General features: G+C 29.9%; 1 long non-coding RNA gene across 1 annotated transcript in view; it reads left to right on the forward strand.

Annotated features, from left to right (window-relative positions):
* Window positions 1-4662: 4662 nt before the first annotated feature.
* Window positions 4663-17706, forward strand: part of LOC107437686 (uncharacterized) — a 31465-nt gene continuing 18421 nt past the window's right edge. Inside the window, exon 1 of the long non-coding RNA XR_015429243.1 lies at window positions 4663-5032. This is a non-coding gene — a long non-coding RNA (uncharacterized LOC107437686). The remainder of the gene's footprint in view (window positions 5033-17706) is intronic.

The following is a 17706-nucleotide window of genomic DNA, read 5'->3' on the forward strand; positions in this document are numbered from 1 at the left end:
TAAATACATTATTTGCTGCAAAAAGTGTAGCAGGAATTTTTAAAAACGTAAAATCGCGATGTAATTCATGCAGAGCTGCCATTGGAGACTAAAAAGGCGACTAAAACGACTATTTTAAAGCAATAGCGACTATTTTAGTAGAAATATGAGTAAAAACAACTAATTTGCAATGAGTTGCATAAAATTGGCCACTTTTTTAAGCCAATTAGCGACTAAAATCAAGAATAGCTTCATGAGTTTCCCCCTTCCCCCACTTTTTTTGCCTCGCTTTCGTTTTATCCTAACTTTATTCTTCCTCACTGTTAGATGTCAAAAGCAAGACAGACATGTTTAACCAATCAGACTGATGGAATTTGAATTCGCACTACGTGAATGCTCCTGCTTCAGAAAGCTAATGTAATATCTCTGAGGGGTTACATTTTTTCCCCTCTTTTAATTTGAACGAAGTAGCAAAATTAAAAAAATTGTCTTTAATAACACAAAATGTGTAGTTAATTTTTTTAGGGCGATTTAGAATAGAAAAAAAGGTACATGGTGATATTCTTTTTGTCGCGTTGTGATCGTAATTTTTTTGATAAGCATTAAATTTTGAAATGTGTCAGTTATGAAAAATAAACAATATAAAATTGAAATGAATTAAATTGCAATATTTCTTCTTTTTTTTTAATGCGTAAAGTAAGTAGCCAGTGCTGCCAGATTGGGCTACAAGTAGCGGATTGGGCTACTTTTAAAACCCCCCGCTACACAAAATCGAATTTGGGCTACTCATTATTTTTCAAAAGCTACAACTCTTAAAAATGCGCTACTTAGAGTATTTCATGCTACTTATCTCAGAAATACTTTCATAAAATTTTTTCCCTTTCTTATTATAAACCCTCGAGCTATCAAGATTGAATCTTAGAACTTGAAGATCTCATCATTAGATCAAAAGTTATTCAGGGTGGTCCGTTTTACATTTCAAGTAAATTAGACAATGTGTGGCGTATGCATAATATACATTAATTTTTTTATAGATAAGTGATGTATTATTAATTTATTAAAATGATGTTTTTTAATAGAGTGCTTCATTTTTTATGTGTATAGTTTTTGCATCTTTAATTTCGTTACTGAGCTTAATTACTTCAGACATAGACATGAAGTTCGATGGATGCCGCATAATTTCGAACATTTGCTAGAAAAGCTAGGTTAGCTTACCTTAAATTTGGTGTTAAAAAAATTCTTTGGAAAATTACTAAAAGTAAAAGAAAAAAACTTGAGCTAGTCTTTTCATGACAAAAGTTGCAAAATCTATAACAGTGCCCGTTGGTTATTATAATCGCTGGTTTATGAAATCGACCGCTTATTGTCATCAAAATTCCAGTAACGGAATCATTTATATGATATACGTATATAATATAATTGAAATTGCTTTAGTTATTTGATTCACAACCATTGGATATCGGAATATAAACTACTTGGTTATTCATATCGAAATTTATTTAATGTGAGATGATAGAGCCTTTAAATTGGAAAGTCGGGGCAATGCTTATCTGTTTTCTAAAAAATCGTCTGCTGTCAGGCGTCGAACTACATGCTTTTTTTTGTTTGTTTGTTTACTTTAATCTTTTGCATGTTTTTAATAATTGGCATGTTCTTAATAATTACCATGTTTTTACTTTAATAATTTTTCATCTCACTTCTAGTGAGATAGGGTTTAGAATTTATTCGAATGAGGAAGGATTAGATGTAAAAAAACAACAGGTGAGTGTGGGGAAGGGCAATATTTTCTTTCCAACGAAAATAAGAAATGGTTAATTTGTTTAGTTGAGCCGTGGTAGCTCAGGGGATAGAGCGTTCGCCTTCCAATGAGGTGGACCGGGTTCGAATCCCAGCGATGGCTGGTCGACACAAATTTCGCATCCTGCTTGCATTGACCACAGTGCTGACGTAAAATATCCACAGCGGTAGACAGATCAGTGGTAGAGTCCCTTTGCTGCGTGGGAAGTTCTCGTGGTCTTCTTCTCCATGTAACGCAAACGCGGATTAGTTCGATCAAAAAGTCCTCCACGAAGGTAAATTGTTTTACCAATACTTGATCCAGGAGTTCCCTTGTCTTCTGGATTGGGTTTGACGAAAAGTTTCTCCCGTGGTATGGTACCACGGGAGAATCCCGTCTACCAGTACATTCCGTCTACCAGTATTAACATTAAACTTAAAATAGTTACAGAACCATTTAGTAAGATTTCTAATTGACAATTACATTTTATAAATTTATATGTTTTTTTTAATTAATCCTTCTATAAACTTATACACGTATTGTGAAAAACTGAGAGAATGTAATGTAATTTCTAATTCGGCAAAATCTTTAAGTACAGATGCGATCACATTAAATTTCAGACACTTTATTTCGGTAGGCGGTAAAAAAGCACGGCGTTAATTAACTCAATGTAATTAAATATTTATTCGACTGAAATCAGATATTTTTAAAAATTATTTATATAAATTTTTAATATTAGTTTAAATTTTATAGAAAAAGGATTTTTCCCCACTTCCTAATGTTTAAAAATGGATTAGGACTTGCTTGAGCCGTTCTAAAATTGTTCTAAATTTAAATAATTACACTTATTGTATTGTTATATAATATTAATGTACAAATAATACATTTTCAAAGAATTTTTTTTTTTTTACAAAATTGTATCAAATTGAAACACTATAATTTTTGTTAATATTTTTCTTATATATATTTTTATTTATACCTTTTTACATCACTTTTAATGTCAATTTTGTTCATATTTTTATATATTAAAAGATTATAACCCTGAGAAATTACTGTTGATTGATAGATTATTTATAGAACAATTAAATTAAAAATTGCAAAAAGCTCCATTCATTCAGCTTCAAATTAAAATTTATATTAATTGACTTTTTAAAAATATGAATACTTTCGAACAATTATTAAATTCTGATTGAACTGCCCAAATAGAGTAGGACGTTAAATTCAAGTAATAGTTAAGGAGAGTTTATTATAACTTGGATTGTTACAGCGTTGCAAACATAGTATGTTTATAGATAGAAATATGTGTGTCCTTAGAATTTGAATTAGGTGGTTGAATACTTTCTCTTGAACCGAAAACTTGATTTTTTTTCTGCCCAAATCTTGAAATAGTGAGCTACCATGCTGATGTTCAAGGATTGTTACAACTTTTCTGGGCAATAACTTATTTTGAGTTAATCAGCAAAAAATTTATTTGCTCGTTTTGACTCTTTAAAGAAAGCTGGAATAGTATCTTCAGTAGAAGTTTTTTGTTGAGATAATATAATGATGTCATAAACAAGTATATAGCAACAAAGAGTTCGTTTATGCTTAGGCAAGGGCATTCCTTCTAAATGATAGGAAAACTTGGTTGGGTACCATTCCGAAGCAGAGGAGCAGCTGAGGAGAAAAATAAATAAACAATTATTTTTATTGATTCATCAACAAAAATTATGTATTTGAAATCCGTTCAGAGCCGGTGGAATGAAAACTGCCTCGTTTATTTTTTTTGCAACCGTTAAAACTCATAAAATTTTATTAGTTTTAGCCTTTTAAATTATGTGGTTTTTGAATCAGTTAATTTAAATGATGAAAAATATAGAATCTGATCGCTTCATCGTGGGAATGGATACAATGAGCACAATTCTTATGGATCTTTTTGACTGAAATTTAGGTTTAATTTTTTTTTTGCCCTGCAAAAGTTAATAAATGAAGAAAGATACCGTTTCGGTTCAAGAAAGGTTAAATCAAAAATAAGTTTTTTTGTTTGTTTTTTAGATATTAATAAAGAATTTCAAGTTTTTTTTTCCAGTGCCCACCTGAGGAATGATCTTTCGTCAGTACAGGCATCTGAAGAGCAGATTTGTTGTCTACTCTTTCAGGGGCACCATATTGGGTGGGCCAACGTCGCTCCCACAGTAAGGACAGATAGTACAGAGAATGAAAGAACATCCATGCCTTGCCCGGGATTCAAACCCAGAATCTTTCTGATCCCTACTCGGTCTGGTCGGCAACAGTTTAAGTTGTGCATTTGATTTGAAGCACAAGTTCTGGTAACCTCAAAATGAAAAACTCTTCGGTTAAACAATTTTTTTTTCTTCAAATTTTTTATAATTTTTTGCACGATAACTACTATTTTGTGCTTAAAAATATATTTGTAAAAGTTTTATATTTCAGAATGTATTTGTTATAATTTTATACTTTAGTTGCAAAATTAATGAAAATTCTAGTTACATAAAGTTCTAAACTGCAAGAAATTAAATAAAGTCGACAAAATAAAAATTTTTTAGAATAATTGGTGAGACTCTATCATTAAAAATGTTTCTGTTTGTTAAACGAAATGTTTTTGCACTGAAACTATTAAATTAATTCGAATGTGCGTGAAAATATGTGTTGTTAAAAAGCAAGCATACACAAAGTGAATGAATAAATTAAAAAAAATTAAACTTAATTAAAAAGTAAATAAAAAATTTAACTGCATTGTAAAAGAATTTAATTTATCTCTACACCAAAACTGGTGGCAATTACTTTACCAGATTTTTTACAGTGCATTAATCTTTCTTTGTATAAAAAAGTATTTTCAACAAAGCGAATGTTCTCCAACACTACTCTCTTCCTCCAGTTGTTATTTTGTATTTTTAGAGGAACAATGAGTTTAAACTATTAGCTTTGTTCAATTTCGAAATTATCAGTGATGGCAGTATTTCCGTGCCTCAACTGATTGTCCACTTGCTTTGAGTGTCCGAAAGGTGTGTGTAGTGGTCGACCTTGGAACAGAAGCCTCATTAACCATCCAAGTAAAGAAACTCGGAAAGGGTAGTATGCGAACTTGAAGTAGAAGAAAGCGAAAGTGTTTTTTGGGGATCATGCCTTCTGAAGAGGAGGCTAACTTCGGTGACTTCTTAATGTGTGCCCTATTGTTTTTATTAGTTCATGTTTACTTCAATGTTCTGAAGCGAATTGATGATTTGATGAAAGAACCACCTCAGATAGTATCAGAAGTCGTTTCTAGAAAATACGGTAAATGGTTTTAATTTTATATTAATGACTTTTTTTTACAGCAGCGAACTTTAAAAAAATACTAGATAGATGGTATCCTAAAAATTAATTTAGATATACGATATCTTGAATATTTATTTAGATATTCCGTATTATGAAAATTTATTAAAATATTGGAAATTCTTGAAAGTTTATTTAGCTATCCGGCGTCTTGAAAATTTAATAGAACTTTTTCCCTTTTTCATTATCTTGAAAGTTCGATGCATAAAATTCTTTTAGATATTCAATATCTTAAAAATTTATTTAGATATTCCATATTTTGAAAATTTATTGAAATGTTCGAAATTTTGAAAATTAATTTGAAAATTATTTATAATTTTTTTTTTACAGCAGCGAACTTCAAGAAAAATATTAGATATCCGGTATTCTAAAAATTTATTTAGATACATAGTATTTTGAATATTTATTTAGATATTCCGCATTTTGAAAATTTATTAAAATATTCGAATTCTTGAAAGTTTATTTAGATATCTGACGTTTTGAAAATTCGATAGAAATTTCGCTCTTCTTTTTCATTATCTTGAAAATTCGATGTCTAAAATTCATTTAGATATTCAATATCTTGAAAATTTATTTAGATATTCCACATTTTGAAAATTTATTGAAATGTTGAAAATTTATTTAGCTATACGGAATCTTCAATATTCATTTAGATATAAATTTTTCTCTTTTTTCATTATCTTGAAAATTTATTTAGATATTCAGTGTCTTGAAAAATCGATAGAAATTTCCCTCTCCTTTTTCACTATCTTGAAATTCGTTATATTGAAAATTTATTCTGATATCGAGTATCTTAAAATTGCATTTAGATATTCGATATATTGAAAATTTATTTAGATATCCAGTATCTTAAAATTGCATTTAGATATTCGATATATTGAAAATTTATTTAGATATTCCGTATTTAGAAAACTCGTTATAATATTCTATGTCTTGAAAATTTATTTAAATATGAGTCTCCCACCTGTTTTTCATTATCTTGAAAATTCATTTATATATTTGGCATCTTAAAAATTCAATAGAAATTTCCGGCTTCTTTTTGATTATCTTAAAAATTCGATATCTTGATAATTCATTTAGATATCGTGTACCTTAACAATGCATTTAGATATTCGATATCTTCAAAATTTATTTAGATATTCCGTATTTTGAAAATTCATTAATAATATTTGACATTGTAAAAAATTTAGATAAATGATATTTTAAAATTTATTTAGATACGAATTTTATTATCATCATCTTGAAGATTCATTTAGATATACGGCGTCTTGAAAATTCAATAGAAATTTCTTTCTTTTTAATTATTTTGAAAATTCAATATTTTGTAAATTCATTTAGATAAAAAGTTTCTTCTTCATATTATTTGTACAAAATATGAAATAACACCCTATTTTGAAACACTTTTATTCATCATCTATCCTTAGAAGGGGAAAAAAAAAAAAAAAAAAACGTTCCTTTCTGTTTTTTCTGACGTCATGGCAGAACATGATTATTTTCGCCCTGTCTTTCCTCTTAAATGCGTTGCTCCATTGAATTCGGTGTGATGGATCGTTTGGTAATTCAAATATATCTTAATTTCAGATAATAAATTAATGTTCGACGCACAATGCATCCAAAAATTGAACAACTGCCCCGCCCTCCCTGCAAACGAATTTTTCGCCATCGAAGGCAAATAAATATCTTAAAAAATAACTCGAAAAATGATGAGAAAAAAGAAAATAAATTAATACAAGCGAACCTTCTACCAAAACTTTAAACAACCACTGCAAATACTGCCCCTTACCGTTGAGAACACGAAACACGTTCGAGAATAAAGTCAATAATATACAATAATTTTAAAGTGTCTCATAAATTCATTATAAAATATGAAATGCTATCTTGAACTTTTAGAAAAAGATGATTTCGAAACTCTTGACAGGTCATTGACCTCACTTTATAAAGGATTAATTTTGAAACATGATTTATAGAGACTAGCACCGACCTTTTCACTCGTCTGTCAAATCTGGGTGATTTGGTTGATTACAATTCGTTGCTTTTATTACTTTTCAATTGATTCTTTCAATTTGATTGCTTTCATTTTTTTCTGTAGGCATTATTTTTCTTCTTTCATAAAACACCTCTTTTGAACAACGTTCTTGAAAAAAATCATACATAAATCTTAGTAATTTTTAAGAGTCACTCTTATTGCTAAATCGCGAGAAGAGAAAAAGAAAAGCCATTTTGCTAGCAGCATTAATTTTTTATTGTTTGAAGTACAGAGATAAAAGCTTAAGATCGTTTTCTCATTTTAGCCACTTAAATATTTTAAAGCGTTTAACAAATCTGATTGCTTACAAATAAACGTGATTTTATTTTATAGCCGTCGTTGAACAGCTGATCCAATTTCATGGGTTTACGACTACTAATGTTCAACTCCCTAGCCTTGTAATTTTGAACCCAATCCAGAAGACAAGGGAACTCCTGGATCGAGTATTGGGAGAAATTATCCTTCGTGGAGGACTTATTGATGGAGCTAACCCGCATTTGCATTACATGGAGAGGAAGACCACGAGAACCTCCCATGGTTAGTCTGACGGCAAAGGGACTCTAGCCCATGATCCGTCTACCACTGAGGATATTTCACGTCAGCACTGTGGTCGGAGCAAGCCGGATGCGGAATTCATATCGACTGGGATTTGAACCCGGTTCGTCTCATTGGAGGGCGAACGCTCTATCCCCTGAGCCATCACGGCTCAAAAAAATAACGCAATTACAGTTAATCGAAATTGAAGATCATAATTTTACTTATTGAGCCGTGTTGATTCAGGAGATAGAGCATTCGCCATCCATTAAGGTGTAGCGGGTTCGAATCTCAGCAGTGACAGATCCTCACACCTACCACAGTGCTGACGTAAAATATCCTCAGAGGCAGATGGATCATGGGTTAGAGTCCCCTCGTCGTCAAGCTAACCGTGGGAAGCTTTCGTGCTTTTCAATTCCATGTAACGCAAATGCGGGTTAGTTCCATCAAAAATCGTCCTCGAAAGCAAATTTCTCTCAATACTTGATCCAGAAATTCTCTTGGTTCATAAATCGTATACCCAAAATTGGGTCAGCTGTTAAACAACGGTTATAAAATAAAATATACATAATATTAGTTATTACCATCAGCTTTTTGAAATAATAATGATTAGAAGTAATCCCCAATGCAAGTAATACTTATTTCATGATAACAAATAATAGTGATTGCATGTAAGCTGTGATTATATTATAATTGATTGTCATCGCAGTTATTTAATTATTTATTTAATTTAATATTGTCAGTATTTCTTTCAATGTGATGTAAATTATGGTTTTATGTGGAAATAAATATTTTTTTTATATAAATCTTAGCATTTCAGAAACCAAAGTGGGAGAAAAAAAAAACATTATTACATTGTTTACATCTACAGATTGTATATTTTTTGAGGTATCATAAAGTTTCGGTATTTTTCGGATACCATATACAGTATTGCTTTTTTAATCCTAAAACTAAGTCTTCTGTCAAAAAAAAAGGAATGAAGAAATAATAATGAAGAAAATAATAATAACGTAATAGTAAAAGAAATACAAATAAATGTGAAGGACTTGGGGCAATATAGATTAATCACTCTCTTCCCAAATGTATTATTTTCCCATCAAACTCCCTATTAGTATTGTTTCAAGATAGGTTCTTTGCTAGCTGCCATGATGATAAAAGAAAAATAAACAAGATCGTCATATTGCCTACATGGGAAATTGGCGTGGTTTTTTTCTTGCCAAAAACACTATCCTGCACAATTATATAATGTAGCTTATCATTATATAGTCCAAACCCTCCAATTTCATTAAATATTCAACCTTACGATAACAAGCAATCATTTGTATTAAAATCGTAGCTTAGGTTTCCTTGTAATCATTGTTATATCAAGTAATAACGTCATGGTTACTAGTAATTACAAATGATGATTATTTGTTTATCATAATTTATGATTAGTTATGCATTGCGAATAAGTAATCATTATTGCGTATCGTACATATACTTAAGATAACGTGTAGTGACACTTACAATCATAATTTCGTATCACTCTTATACAAGATTAAATTTAATGATTGCTTGAAATCATGATTATAAGAGTAATCGTAGTTCATGATTATTCATTATTACAATTTGCTCAACTCTAATAAGAGTGTGTAGTTGCTTAACGTTTTGGTAGTGGTTTTTGATTAACCAAATATTCTTTTCTTACGCGAAAAACTACCAAGAAAGTTTAGTCTAAATTCTGAACTCTTCTTTAAAATCATACTTTCTGTTTAGATTGCTTTTTATATTCTAAAGCAATGACAACATAGCTGCAAATGATATTAAAATTTTTCACGTACTCCCAAAAAATACATTTTGTATCTTAATATCACATTGCTTAATTTGAAATGACATAAAAATGCAAATTAAATTGAATGAGATAGAGTAACCCAATTATTTCAGCAATTTCAATAACCCAAATGATTATTTAATAGCTCTAACTTAAAGACTTATTTTGAGCAGGGTTATTATTTGAAAGTCTTTTGCAATAATTACTTAATATCAACGTTAATAATTTGATTGCGTCAAAACTATGAACTAAAAACTAATCTTATACGTGTAACTTCCCTTTTGATCGCTCTCCATAGAAACAAGTTTGTTTGCAATATTAAAATAAAAAATTTAAGCTCTTAGAATTATAATTTCAAAATCGATAGATTTTAAATGATTCGAATTGGGAAGTATAGCTTAATCACATACCTACATGCCAAAAAACTACGAATAGTAAGTCACTAAAATATTTTTTTGTTAAAAATTTGTTCCCTTAAGCAAATTTTTAAGATTCTTTGGCAACTCTATAATTTTGTTTATTAAAGGTTAGATTAATTACAGTTTTAATTTGACGAAGTTCGGTTAACATATGTAGATACTTAAAACGAAGAAATTAAAACTTTGAATATATCATAAAATGTGAACACTTTCAGCAAGATAGGTTCAGCATTGAACCAAAATACTGCTACCTTGAATCGGAAATGCTAATTTAAAACCAAAGATGATAATTACAAATTAGAGATATGTTAATTTAAAATCAAACATTTGTTAATTTCAAGCCCTCGCTGTTAATCTCTAGCCTGAGGTGTTAATTTCAAACCATCGCTGTTAATTTAAAACCAGAGGTGTTAATTTCAAACTATTGATGTTAATTTCAAACTGGAGATGCTGATTTTAAACCAGAGATACGATAATTTCAAACCAGAGATTTATTAATTTAAATCTTAATTTCAAACCGGAGATTCGTTAATTTCAAACCAGAGATGTTAATTTGCAACCAGGGATGTTAATTTCAAACCAGAGATGTTAATTTGCAACCAGGAATGTTAATATCAAACTAGAGATGTTAATTTTAGTTGAGTAATGTTTGTTTCAATCTAGAGATTAGTTTATTCAAAACCAGAGATGTAAATTTTCATCCCAGAAATATGTTACTTTCAAACCAGAGATGTATTAATTTCAAAGCAGAGATGTTAATTCTTGGAAAAATATTGAAAACTGATAGTAAAACAATTTTATATCTGCTTCGTTTTCGAGAAAAGGAAAATATCTCTGATCAGTATATTTGCCGTTTCTTACACTTTTTGATTAAGCTTATTAGTAGTGGTAGCGATATGACAATTAATGCTACAATTTTTGGCTAAAATTTATTAAACTAAACAAGCCATTTATATTTCTAAAGAATTTCGTTAAAACTTAGAAATATGTATTTAAATTGTTTATTTGTAGTTGTTCTCAATGTCATCATGAATTAACATTGGTAAAAAAAATAATAAACGCGTTAATGTATACAATTTCCTTAACTTGATGTACTTGATGATTAATGTATACAATTTCCTTCCATTAACTTGGTGATTGTCGGATGTCTTAAGTCATCTTTGTCTGTGAAATCAATTATTGTAGTGCGTTCTAAAAAAAAAAAGCAACCTTAATATAGAGCAACGGCATGATATCAGATTTTGCTTCACCCCTGGACAACTAAAACTTTTGCGAAACTCCAAAAGGCTTAAGGAGTAAGTGTTTTGTAAATATCCTATGTTTTTCGGTGACTTAAGGCATTTTTAGAAGGGAGAGTCGATGGAAGATGAATCATGAAGCATCTGCAAGAACCGATGAAAACGTTGACAGAATTCGGTGTCTTATGTTTTCATACCATTGATTAAGGTCAAAATGATGGAAGAAGAGTTGAATTTGGTCGCAAGAACCGGTGTCAACTGTTGACAAAATTCGTGATCTTGAGTTTTCAGACCATTGATTACTGTCAGAATGATGAGAGAACAGTTGAATTTGTACCACAATAACCAATGAAAATGTTGACAGAATTCGCGATCCTGAGTTTTCAGATCACTGATTACGTGTCAGAACGAGCTGTTGAATATGTATAATTGTTGCTGTTGTTGTTAATTTACGTCGCACTAGAGCTGCACAATGGACTATTGGCGACGGTCTGGGAAACATCCCGGAGGATGATCCGAAGACATGCCATCACAATTTTGATCCTCTGTGGAGGGGGTGTCATCCCCGCTTCGGTAGCCCGACGACCTGCGCGAGAAGTCGAGCACTTCACGGTAGCACAGTTTAACGAGGACCAATACCGCACACCCTCGGTCCCTACGCAGACTGATCCAAGTGGTCACCCAACCGCACATTGACCATAGCCAGTGATGCTTGACTTCGGTGATCTGCTGGGAACCGTGTCTTAACGATCAGTACACTGCGGGACGAATATGTATAATATTACCGTTCATCAGTATTAAAAAATGAAATGAATTTGAACTACGAAAAGGGACCCTGCATGTGAGACCAAACAAGAAAAATGATCGGAACTTGCATCAGAGCTAAACTTCTTGTCACAAAGGAATATCAATAAATGAGTAAACACATTCCTGTTGTTCCTCAATCTCATAACGTGATTTAAATTTTTACGTGACTCTCTATTTTTCTTGAGTCCTTCTGAGCATTTCCTCTTCCCGACATTGAAGATTCATCTTCATTTTGTGATACATCAATACAATTAAAAAGCATTAACCGACTAGATAAAGGCTATTCTCGTATCCGAATTCCACTACTACTCTGAGGCGAACCATCACCGACTAGACATAGTTTCTCAAGGGATATATATATATATTTTTTAAAAATAAGTCTTATTACTCAATTTGCTCACCTTGTAAGGTCTGATGTAAACGAGTAAAAATGCACTGTTATTTCGAAAATTTTGTAGAGTTTAATTTTTTTTATTTTTAAAAATGATACATTTAGGGTTAACGCTGAACTAATGAACCTATTCAATAAAGCTTTATTCGGTTCTATTCAAGTTTGCTGAAAACCAGATTTTTACCTCAATGTCTTTCGTTTCAACGGATTGAAAATTTCCTTATTTATATTTGCTTTTGGGTTATGTTTGTTTTTACTTTAAATGGAAAATGTTACTTTCCTCATAAATGTTACAAAAAAGTAAAAGATGCAGAGTTATAACAATGACTTTCACTATTTGTGGAGGAAACAATTATACATTGTTTTCTATCTACGCTAAATACCTTTCCAGAAAAATATGAAATTTTTTTCACTAGTGAAAATATATTGTTTTTTTGATTGTTGTTATGAATTCTTTGCAAAACACTATTTTAATTTTGATAAGTGCAGAAAGTCTCCTGTTTCCTGCTTGTTTTATAAGTGTTGTTGTTTACAATATTTTACTATTAAAAAGATTTATAGCTCCTTATTACAGCATAAGCACCATCACAGAGATATGTTATAAGGGACCACATAAAAATACTAATAATGCAAATTATCGTTCATTTTAATGAAATATTTCAGATTTTTCCCTTAAAAATTAAAATTTCGCAAATTACATTAAAAAGGACTTTGTTTTTAAGAATAAATATTTTGAAATATTTATCATTTTTCTAATTTTTATAAGTACTGATACCTAGGTGTTTATTCTAAAGTCGTGCAAAGAAAAAAGGCAATTAAATTTGCATTAATTTCCGAACAAATTAGAACTTTTGAAAAACTCAATCAATTTTCGACAAAAAGCTTATATTAGCGAGTCAAACTTCCCCTTAGTAGCCGCATTCTCGTATTCTGGTCTGCTGAGCGGCCTGCGACAATTTTTTTTTTTTTTTTTACAACATGATATATTTTATCACAGTTTCAAATATTAACTCGAAGTAATTGCCAGTTTTTAATTTTTATTTTTTATTTTTCCGTATTTCATGTACCATGAGCGTGAAAAAGTGGTTGAGTGTGTAATTAAAAAGTTAAATAAATATTGGAACTTTTATTCCTTGATTTGAAGTTGCGTTTTTAGTTTAGTGCACAAAAAAAAGACTGCATTGAATAATTTTTGATCTAATCATCGGAACTTCAAGTTTTATAACTCAATGGTGCGAAGGGGTGAGGTAAAACTTGCTAATTAATGACTGCAAACGATGTTTTAAGTTCCGAAATTAAATACAAAATCATTCGTTTTTCAAATAAATATACCATTTTTGACGGGTTCGAATTTCTGTCCCACAAAATATGGGCTAGTTGCAATTTGGGAAATATGGTCCCAATAGCTTGATCACGAGAACGATCCAAGTTTGGACTTCCTAATGCTAATTTCATTAGCATTAAGAATTTTTTAAGCGAATTTGAAAAAATTTAGCACACAATTATAAAGTTTTTTACAAAGAAAATTCCATAAAAAAAATTTAGTAAATTTTTATTATTTTATTTAATAATTTTTGGAAAAACTTTTGAATTAAAAGGTATACAATATTACATCATTTTGTAGAATGTAATTTTGCATGTCAAAATGTAAAGTTTGATCGAAATCGGTCGAATAGTTCCTGAGAGTTTGCATTTTAAATTTACGAATTATTAAAATGCATTTTACACCAATATTTAGCACCTTTTTTTGATTTTAATAATCTTTCCTTTATAAACAGTCTATTTTTTTTCTCTTTTTTTTTTTGTTAAGACTTAAACTCATAGTAATACTCATAGAGTTAAGCTCATAATAGAGTTGAACTCATAGAGTTAAGCTCATAGAGTTAAACTTATAGTAGAGTTAAACTCATAGCCATAATCTCATTCTAACTTAGGGGTGCACAACCTGCGGCCCGCCAACCCTCAATGTGCGGCCCGCTACCGCAATCTGAACAAAATAAAAAAAAATGATAAATTTTTTTTTTAAATAAAAAAAAATTCGGAAATTTGAAATTTACGCATTTAAGTTTTTGACGCACCCAATTTCACTCAATGTAGTTTTCGATCGCTTTTTTTCGATGGTTACCTCTATAGATTTAGGCATAGTTTTGAAAATACCATTATTTTGAACACATCATTATTACGATATACGAATTTCTAATTTTAGTTATTACTTTTGACTCTCTTCGAGTGCTCCGATTTTATCGTAAATTCAATGACTTTCCGGTAGTTATTGCTGCCCATTTTCACGTATTTTCTGAAATCGCGATTTTTAAAAAGTTATGAAACGCTTTATTTGTGCAAACTTCATGAAAAATCTAATCTTTTTCGGCAGTTGTTGCTACGCATTTCCGCATGGTTTTTAAAATTTTGATATTTTGGCACGATATTATTACGAATCGCGATTAAATAATCGCTCATTTAGATAACCATTTTTTGACGTGGTTTATTTGTGCCAATTTTATTGCAAATCAAATTATTTTTCAATCGTTATTTTGGCAATTATTGTTACACATCTCTACAAGATTTTGAAAGTCCGATATTTTTTATACGCTATTTGATACTTTAATTTCGCATTTAAATACATGAAATTTTGACGCGTTTTATTTACACCAATTTCACCGCAAATATAAAGGTATTTCGATAATTTCCTTTGTAGTTATTACTACGCTTTTTACCCGTGATTTAAAAAAAATTGATATTTTTCATATAATTTGACAGCACGCGAGTTTTGAATCGCGCATTAAAATAATTACTTTTTATGTGCTGTATTTGTGTCGATTTTTACATAAATATAAGAGGTTTTTCGAACGTCTTTTTACTTGTAATTTAGAATATCCTGATATTTTAGCACAATATTACAACTCTTAAAATTCGATACTGTTTTAATTTTTTTTTTGGAACTTAAAAAGTAATTATGTATTTTAGCAAAATCGATACCTTCCTAAAAAGAATAAAAATGAAAAATAAAAACAAGTTGTGTACATTTCTATTAAACGCGTTCCCCTTTGCTAAAAAATAATTCAAAACACGTGTATATTTCTTTTGTCCCATGAACAAGTGCAAGTTAGCATCACACACTCAACCTATTCTTTTTGTTGTTACATGATTTAAAAATCACATGTCGAGATTCGTATTTATACGTTTTAAAAATCATACGTTTTAATTCGTCGCGTAATTTAAAATTCACACATCGTAATTCGTATTTACGCGATCTTAAAATTGCGCAGCGCATTTCGCATTAAAAATAACGAGATTTAAAAATCATCCATCGCGATTCATATTCACGCGATTTAAAAACCATATATCGCGATTCATATACACACATTTTAAAAATCATGCGCTGTGAGTAGTCTTTTCGCAATTTAAAATTGTACATCTCAATTCGTATTCACGCAATTTGAAAATCACACATTGCCTTTTATATTTGCGCAATTTAAAAAGCACACATAACAATTAGTATTTAGGCAATTATAAAATAACACATCGCTATTTGTATTCACGTGATTTAAAAATATGGAAATGAAGAACACCATCTAGGACAAATTCCAAAAGTGCTTAAGTTTTTTGCCCTAATTTAATACTACCCACAACAACAGCTTCTGTCATAAGACTGTTTTCCAGAATAAATTTGGCCTGTTCAAAATTACAGAGCAGTCTTTTAACAAATTCATTTAATGGCTCGAAAAAGCATGATCAAGTGAATAAAATTATCCCAATATTTAAAAATTTTGCAAATTACAGGATAACCATTAAGAAAATTTTTTAACCATTTTCTTATGCTATACTTCCACCATTTCATATCATTCATGATTGTACGCTGGGAAATGATTTGTATATCATTAAATTTTAACAGTGAAAAATATAATCAAAATAAGTTTCGTTAAGTAATGTAAATGTTACTAATTGTTTATGCATATGTGTATTAATTGTAAATAGAAAGTGTCATGTTAAAAAAATATTCGCCATAAAAAATTTTAAACAAGTATCTTAATAGTTTTTTATTATTACGGAAAATAGTTTATTCAAGATTAATGCTTTCTTTCTTTCTTCCCTCTCTCTGCCCTTATTTCCTATCATTAATTTAAAATAAATGTTTTAAAGTTTAAGTATATTCCCCTTCTAAATGCTAAATCTTATTTTCCGCAGATGGGGTTTTGTTTCAATTTTTATCATTTTTAACCCTATAAACTTTCTTTAAATCAAAGTATTTAACTTGTATTTATTTTAATAACTAGAACATTTCTTTAAAATTTTTTTCTATGAACAAATTTTTTAAAGTTAAAATTTATGTTAAAATGGACTTACGTATTATGTAATATGACTTTTAAAAAACCTGTATTTTCCCATAGTTTTTTAATTATTTCAATTTATCTAAATTTTCTTCTGATTAACTGATTCTGTTTTTTCTTAGAAGGCTCAGTTTTTTCTTAGTTTAGAAGTTTTTAACTTTAAACATTTAAAAGTATTTAATTTTATGCTAAGATATTACAAGGTTAACTTAGAAAAAGAATTTAGTGGTTACAACAATGTTTTTATAACAATTACTATCTAAAATTGCTATGAATATGTTTGTCTAAATACTTTGGGTGTTCCCTTTGACATGCGGCCCTTCATTAGTCAATCTGCTGCGCATGTGGCCCTTCATTCAAAAAGGTTGTGCACCCCTAATTCTAACTCATAGTAAATCTAATAGTATGAAAAAAACATACTGAATTATCAAAAACATAAATTTTGTGCATAAGTTGCCATGAATGTGTAGTGAGGAGATATAAAAGTTCTTAATCATTTCAAAAGCCGGAAAAAAAATTTCCATTGACCTATACTGGTATAATAGGTATACTGGTATAATAGGTACTGGAATAAAAATCGTATTTTTAAGTATCCGATTTTTCAGGAACTATTCGTCCAATTTCTTTGAAATTTTGTTTTGTGCCATGTAAAATTACATTCTTTAAAATTATGCGAAAAAATATTTACCTTACAATTCAAAATATTTTTGACAAAAATCCAAATTCATCGGGGAAAAAAAAGAGTATGTTTATCTAGAGAAAGTACGTTTTGGTGTCTGATTTCGTAACTTAAAATATCGTCTGCAGTTATTAGCATATTTTAGGTCACCCACTGGAACAATCAAGATTGAGTCCTAGAACGTGAAGATCCGATCATTGGATCAAAAGTTATTCATGGTTAACATTGTTAGGTTAACACTGGAAATGAATTCATTTTGCACTGTACATTTTTCAAAATTTCCCGTTTCTAAGTGCTTTTGCTTTTCGCAACAAAGCAAAATGGAATAAAAATTTAAATAAACCAAATAGCGGGATTTTTTTATGATAGAAAGGAAAAATAATTTTTTTCCTTTGTCCTT

This window comes from Parasteatoda tepidariorum, chromosome 9 (assembly GCF_982258835.1).
Source record: "Parasteatoda tepidariorum strain Cologne lab strain chromosome 9, Ptep-v5.0, whole genome shotgun sequence".
NCBI lineage: Eukaryota > Metazoa > Arthropoda > Arachnida > Araneae > Theridiidae > Parasteatoda > Parasteatoda tepidariorum.